This window comes from Gordionus sp. m RMFG-2023, chromosome 4 (assembly GCF_954871325.1).
Source record: "Gordionus sp. m RMFG-2023 chromosome 4, tfGorSpeb1-WG-v2, whole genome shotgun sequence".
NCBI classification, from domain to species: Eukaryota; Metazoa; Nematomorpha; class Gordioida; order Chordodea; family Parachordodidae; genus Gordionus; species Gordionus sp. m RMFG-2023.
The window spans coordinates 32,035,292-32,043,118 of record NC_088778.1 but is presented as its reverse complement, the minus strand read 5'-3'; the positions used below and the strand labels follow the sequence as shown (position 1 = coordinate 32,043,118).

The following is a 7,827-nucleotide window of genomic DNA, read 5'->3' as shown; positions in this document are numbered from 1 at the left end:
TATTTTGCATGCCTAGTATATTGATAACCTTGGGTTTCCAATTACGAAGTCAATAAAGCGGTGAATTTAATCAATGAGACTGTGATAGTTATCGGACTCTCTATGAACCCCAAGAAATCCAAATCCATTTCTATCAAATCAATTGTACCAAATTCGCAAAACTTCAAACTGGCCACCCTTGAGGAACAAAATTATTTAGGCGCTCCTGTACATAGCAATATCTTCCTGTATATTCCATGAGACACTTTTTGAGTTGGCTGATTTATTTTCCATTTTCCCCTCTGATAAAGCCCTTTTCCTCTTGAAAAATTTGTCAATTATTTTATCCTATAAGACCTTCAATTAATTCCCATTTTTAAATGTCCCACGCCTCTCTGTGTTTAATAAAAATTGGGATTAAAATCCTAATTTTAATTATTTTAAACCTTAAATTTGATGAAATCACGTTAAGCCTCTTTGCCAACTAAGATGGAATGACTTGGTATCAGTTCTCCTTTCGATCTTGCCCTAACTGCCTTCATATCCATTTGTCATATAACAACATTATAGATTACCATTTGATAAAACCTGACTCTTTCTATAATGGTACTTTTAGGAAATAACGAATTATCGCTGATCACCCAATTCCAGAAACGTATAAGGAGAAGAACCTAGATGGGACTAATTGCAAGTTGCTTTGAATAACTCCTTTCCGGAATGCTAATGACCGTCCTATATTCTTTTTGCTATTTAATGGATCTGGCCATGAGTTCCTTGAAGTCATTCCCTCTGTTAATATACAATTACAACTCCAAAATGAGCTTACACGCGGTATTGGGATTCCCTACCTAATAACCCAAACCGACACTTGCTCAGTTTGCAGTTCTGCCGTTTTCAGTAATGAAAGACATATCTTCAGTTGTCGTTTTTATATAGGTCAAATCGTTAGACATAATTTATTCAATTCAATTATTCTTAGAGTTTTGAGATCAGCCCAAATTTCCTGTATTTTTTAACCTTCTGGTCTTTTCAAATCTGATGGGAAGCTTTCTCATGGGATTTCTCAAATTCCTTGGAAGCGTGGTCAACATGTAAGAATACTCGTGTATTGATCCTTTGACTTCATCCAATCAAACACTTAAATTCTGGAGAATATGGAGTTAGTTAAAACAGCAAAATATTCTTAAGTATCACAAGAATACATATTCATTCTCATTTTTTCCACAACCTCAACATCAAGGAACTTGGTTCGCACATTCGTAAACTTACGGATGAACCTCTAAAAGGCTTTTTCTTAAGACATAGGCTGGCCATAGCGATTAACAAGGCTAATTGCGTTAGCTTCATGGGCAGTCTCATCCCATAAGATTATTAGTTTTAACATCATATTTTTTTGTGCGCGTTGTTTTCTTCTTTCTTTTTTTAAAATTTTTTTAATATTATACCCAATGACATATAATAATACCTAGACTGACGATTCATTCATTAAAATGCATTTTTAAGCGTCGTCAAAAGCAAATCAGCTCGACCCGCCATTTTGGTAACCTTTATAATATTTATTTTCATGTTAAAAACTACTATTAAATTAATAACTTGCTTCCTTATTATCTCGATGATCAGGCAATTCTTTTGCATCATATATAGGAGTAAATTAGGCTCTGGTTTAATATTTTAATATTAATTACGGTAATAAAGATGGCGTCCTTAGCTAATTTGTATTGTTGTACACTATTAATGAATAAATCATCAGTCTAGGTATTATTATATGTCATTGATTATACCAATAAATAAGATATTATATTATATAATTTATAAATAATCTTAAATTTAATATCAAATTTATGAAAATAATTAATATAATATGTTTATATCTTACATAAAAGATTATTACATTGACAATATTTTTGTAATCACTTTAATTTTTTTTAAAAAAATTAATGTTTATTAAATGATACTTTATTTAATTGTAAATGTTGAACATGGATTATTATTTTATTTTAATGGTTATTATATAGCGCAAATTTTTTTATGTTACATTCATTTAACACCATTTTTATTAACTTAACTTAATAGTTTCATTTAACTTAACTTGATAGTTTCATTTAAATTAACTTAATTTTATTTAATTATTTAATAGTTTTACTTATATATATAAAGGATATAATTATTATAGTTTTGGAGTTAAATTAATTTAGATCAAATGGATAAATCAACAACAAGGTCAATTGTTAAACGAGATATCAAACTAGACGAACTTATTGGCTATAATGACTGACAAAATATTCTAAATCCATATAATATAATTTTAGCTACTGGTACATAATCATGATGAATAATTTCTGATTTCATTCTAAAAAAACATGTAAGAAATAGTTAATTTGAAAAAGTAAAAAAAAATTTATTAAAATTTTAATTTTAAAATTTCTAAAATATTATGATATTATCTTTTCTGAAGCATAGAGGCCATGCAGCCTTAGACTGAGAATTTTTTTAAAGATAGTAAGAGTAGTTCTGAGGCTATGCTATTAACCGTTAATTTACCAGATAATATCTTTAACTTAATTAGAGCTATGTTGACAAATGAGGAGTTTGAATCTCCAGACGCTTTGCTAAAAAGGCTAATATGAATATATATAATTAATGACATAAATCTTATAGATAAAAATATTGATAAACATATAATTAATACTTATAAATTAAAGGAAATTTTTGTTGACATAATATCATTTGAAATAATTTTAGTATCTAAATATAAAAATGATGAAAATATAAATATACCCATACATGGTGAAATATTAAAAGAGTATTATGACTGTAAAAATATGATATAAATCTTAGTATTGAAAAAATTAATGAAAATGAAATAGATGAAATTCCCATACACAGAAATTTAAAAGAAATAGAATCCAAATCATTAAAGTTTGACACTTATAAATATAAAAAATCAAGAGAATAGACAATACAAATAAACATTTACCTTATATAATTAATAAAAAAGTGGGCGAATTTTACAAATTTAAAATTTTAAAGACAATGAAATATAAATTATGTTTAAAGGACAAAACATGTATAAGTAATAATGACTACTTTAAAACATTATTTTTATTGAAGATAAAAGATACAGTAATTTTGAGTTATTATTTGCTTTAAAAAATAAGGGAGTAAAATTTGAAAAATAAAAATAATTGAAATATTATATTAATAAAAAAAAATATTATATAAAACGCTAAAATTCAAAATATTCAATAATTCTATATCCCAAATGATGATTCTTATTCCATAAATGATTCCTCTAAATTATTTTTATCCCATTATTTTTATTATTCCGAAATTATTTCATTCGAGATAAATTAATCATGATTATTATATAAAGATAAATAGTTACAAATGATAATAAACAACGAGATGATGGTCAAGCAAACGATTAGACAATCATAACAAGCTGCAAATAAGCCAAAATAATGAAGAAACCAAATAACTACTGAACCAAACAAACAACACATCACTATCGATTATTTTTTGCAAAATCACGGATACTTCATAATTTACCAGATGACAATTTAAATATAAACAAAGAATTAGCCGAAACTGACATCGAAACATACATAAGATTGTTATCAAAGAATATACACACTCTGATCTAAAACATTTGGAGTGAGCAAGACAAAATAAGATGCCACATTTTAATATAAAACTATGGATTTTATGATCAAAATCGATAAGAAACTCCTTGAACACAAAAGGTTTACATTTAAAGAGAACATAGGCGGGGTTCCTGTAGAGGGTGGAATGTTGAACATAAATTATTATTTTATTATAATGGTTATTTTATAGCGCAAATTTTTATATGTTACATTCATCTAACACCATTTATATTAACTTAACTTAATAGTTTCATTTAACTTAACTTGATAGTTTCATTTAACTTAACTTGATAGTTTCATTTAACTTAACTTAATAGATTCATTTAATTATTTAAGTTTTACTTATATATATAAAGGATAAAATTATTATAGTTTTTTTAGTTAAATTGTAGTTAAATATTTTTAAAATATATTTATTTAATAGAAGTTTTAAATCTATTTGTCTTATCTTCCTTACTCCTTGCCAACCTTAACGGTAAATATAAGGATTAAAAAATAAATTAATAAAACCACATCCTCTATCATATACATGACTCAAAAGGTTTATAGCAAGATTGTCTACACTTTATAAGATAGGTATTTCAAACATTAATAGAATATATTTCCGGTTAAAAATCCGAATTTTAAATTTTTTAACAAAACGCGTTCAAAAAAAAATTAATTAAAGTTGTAAATATAACACATTGGCGTTAAAAACGTAACAATAACAAAATTAAATATAATGAAAAAGGAATTGATAACAATAATTTTAAATTAAGTATAGTGGCCATTTTATAAATGGAAAACCTTTCAATTTTCTTCACTTTTCAAAAGCGTAAAAATTTTTTATATAAATTATTTACATTATTGAGGAAAATCAAAAATGGCCTAATCAGCTGATTTGTATTTTTTTTCGCGTTTATAATAAACGAATTTGAGGATATGTCCCGAAACCGATTTTGACAAAATTTGAACCAATTAAAATATTTAATTTTTTTTTGAATGGGGGACTATATAGAATTTTTTACGAAAGAGAAATCAAAGGGAAAACAATATATATGTCCATATCCATTTTTTGTATTTTCGAACATCCATAAAAATGCTCAGTTCAGTGCCATCACCCATTTTGATTACGCCATATAATTCCCACTTATTGCCTTTTTGGCACATGAACGGACCGCCTGAATCACCCTTAAAAATAATTGTTAGTTTTTAACAATTAAATTACATGTTTTGGTTAATAAGTAAAGGAAATAATAAAATGCACAGGGGAAAAGGGTAAAAAAAAATGAAAATAAAATGGTAAAGGAAGGAAAAAGAAAGAAAGAAAGTTAGAAAGAAAGAAAGAAAGAAAGAAAGAAAGAAAGAAAGAAAGAAAGAAAGAAAGAAAGAAAGAAAGAAAGATAGAAAGAAAGAAAGAAAGAAAGAAAGAAAGAAAGAAAGAAAGATAGTTTAATTAAGTTAATATTATTTATAATTTTTTTATAACTCTATTGGTTCCTTTTATCAAAGGACTCCTTTTTATAGCGCAGAATTGTTTGGAACTTAGTTTTATTTTTCTTGATTTCGCGTAAATGTTCTTATTACATTCCTTGTACGACATGTACTTCAATTTAAATTCTTGTAATTCGTTGGGTATGGAGTTTTTATTGACAACTAACAAGATTTTGATCCCCCAAAATATATAAATACAAAATATTGAATTATCATCAGGGCAAATATTTATTTAGATATTGCCAACAAAGAGATTACCAAGCCTATCATAAGACAGTGTAATATTAACCATATTGGCAGAGTTGTTAAAGTATCTAGATAACCTTATACACGATGTATCTGTATCTAGATTTCATTTAAAAAAGTATCTAAGAATCCAAAATAATATTTTAAAAACCAATTTATAAGTTAATCCCAGGTCAAATTAGAAAATCAGAATATACAACGGATTATGAATTTTCTTGGTAAAATAAATCTGCAATATATCTAAGCTAGTAGTGTTGTTAAACGGTAACTCAATATTTAATCTAGAAAAATGTTAGTCAAGCCTGAAGATTTTGCTCGTAAAAGAAATAAAAGTCCAGACATTATATTATCGAAATCTTGAGGATTATGCAATATTTTTTTGGCTAAAATATTGAGTTAGCCGTTTAAAAAAATCGGCTCAAAATTAGCAGTTTAACAACACGTATAAAAGTGTTATTGATCTGACTCCCAAAATGAGCTGAGTTGAGAGCGCTAAAGAAACTGCTATGCATTTTGAAATTAAATTATATATATAGAAAAATTGGGATCACAAAATACATAATTTTTTTTGTTTAATTTTGATTTAAAAGTTTTATGTATCAGAAAACGTATTTAATTTTATAACTATTGAGTTCATCAGCTGTGAGCCTATTTTTTTTTAAAAAAATGACATTTTATATAAGTTTAGGTTTCGCATTAATTTAAAATCTTATACTAAAATTTTGGAATTATACAAATTATTGTATGACGCGAAATCTTGAAAGAATTTTTATAAGTGTAAACCACCATATTTTTTCAACCACAATATCTAGTGCAATTTATTGACCTAGACATACAAATAATTATATATAATTATTATTATTAACTAATTAACCTTATTGCGCTTTATAGCGGCTGTTAAGACACTGATCTGTTTATTAAAGTTAAAAGAATTTACTTATTGAGTTTTTAGTGGACAAGGTTCTAAATAATTTTATTTCAAAATATATTATGTATTTCAAAACATTACAAGATGTGAGACCCCAGCCGGCCGTTATACAAGTTTCCACAATCTCGTCTATTCGTGAAGAGCGAGAAGCCAAAGGCAATACTTGAATCCTACCAAAAATTTTAGGCAGATTATTAGTTAGTTTCAATAGGGCGAGGTCGTGATCGGACTCTTCAGCCATGCTAGCATTGTAGCCCTTGTGCCGAATAATTTTTTTGACAGATGAATTATAAGCAAGGTTTAATGCCGTGATATCGTTAATCCCCGTGTATACTTTAATGTTGTTCGGTTTGCTATTATATAAAATATATTAACCACTAAACTTAGAATTATATACCAAAATTTTAGCCCAACCCTATATGTTCCCTCATAAAATTAATATGATTCAACACGGTATTTATTAAAATTTTTATTAATTCATGTATAGAATAATATAAAATAATTTTTAATTTAAAATGGATGCTCTATTGGGTGGCTTCAAATTCATATTATTCAGACATAGTAATTAACCTTGTATAATTTTCATTACCATCCTTGTTCTTCTAAGAACTAACTTCGCATTGCCATAGTGTATTATCGCATGGGTGTATATTATTCATTAAGGGCCTCCAAAATTAGGTTATTATCCAATATTTTATTTTGTTAGGCATTAACAAATTATCCGTTATAAAATTGTTATAATCGGAATGAGGGATTCGTTTTTTAATCCAAATTTAGTGGGTAAGGATTCAAGCATGATCTTCAAGATGTCACATCAAAATAAAATTATGAATTAGAAATAAAAATATATCATAATGAAAGATATAAACTAAGAATTATATATTTATTAAAAAAATTTAAAAAAAAGTATTAATTACAATTATTCAAAAAATGGTGTGTAAAGCGCGATGCGATTTTTGATAAACGCTCTCCAGAATATAAAAAATAAAATTAACTCCTTCACACATATCAAAATATTTTCATATTGAAATTTCAACAGCCATCTTCGTTTCAAAATGTCCTTTTTTTCATAATGTCAATGTATGCATTGCAAGAAATTATTTCTATCTTTAAAACATGTATTTAAAATACATTCAAGTTGTTTATTCAAGCTATAGATAAACAGTGAATTTGAAAGGGAATAAAAATATGGTAATCGAAAGATTAGAAAAAAATAATGAATATTTATATATTTTTATCTAAATTTATATTGAGTAATAGTATTTTATAGATAAGTTTTTAATATGATTTTTTTATAAAAATTATAAATGATTCAAAGATTAATGGCAAATTGTCTATAATGGATAAGATATATATTTCTAAACATGTTATATCCCATTACACATAGCCGTTAACATATATAAATATTATTTTAATATATATTTATTTAAATTATATGCCCATATTAAATAAAATGAATTTTGCATTTAAATATTTTTATTTTAATTATAAAAAAAAGAGTTAATTAAAAGTATATTTCAAAATGTATTTTTTAAAAGTATCTAAAACAGATGCAGA

The 7,827-nt window shown here is 25.8% G+C and overlaps 1 long non-coding RNA gene across 1 annotated transcript; it reads left to right on the top strand.

Annotated features, from left to right (window-relative positions):
• Window positions 1–2,262: 2,262 nt before the first annotated feature.
• LOC135928879 (uncharacterized) lies at window positions 2,263–6,507 on the top strand. Its single transcript, XR_010572385.1, has 3 exons — window positions 2,263–2,341; window positions 3,353–3,722; window positions 6,355–6,507. It is a non-coding gene; the product is annotated as an uncharacterized LOC135928879 (long non-coding RNA).
• Window positions 6,508–7,827: the final 1,320 nt, after the last annotated feature.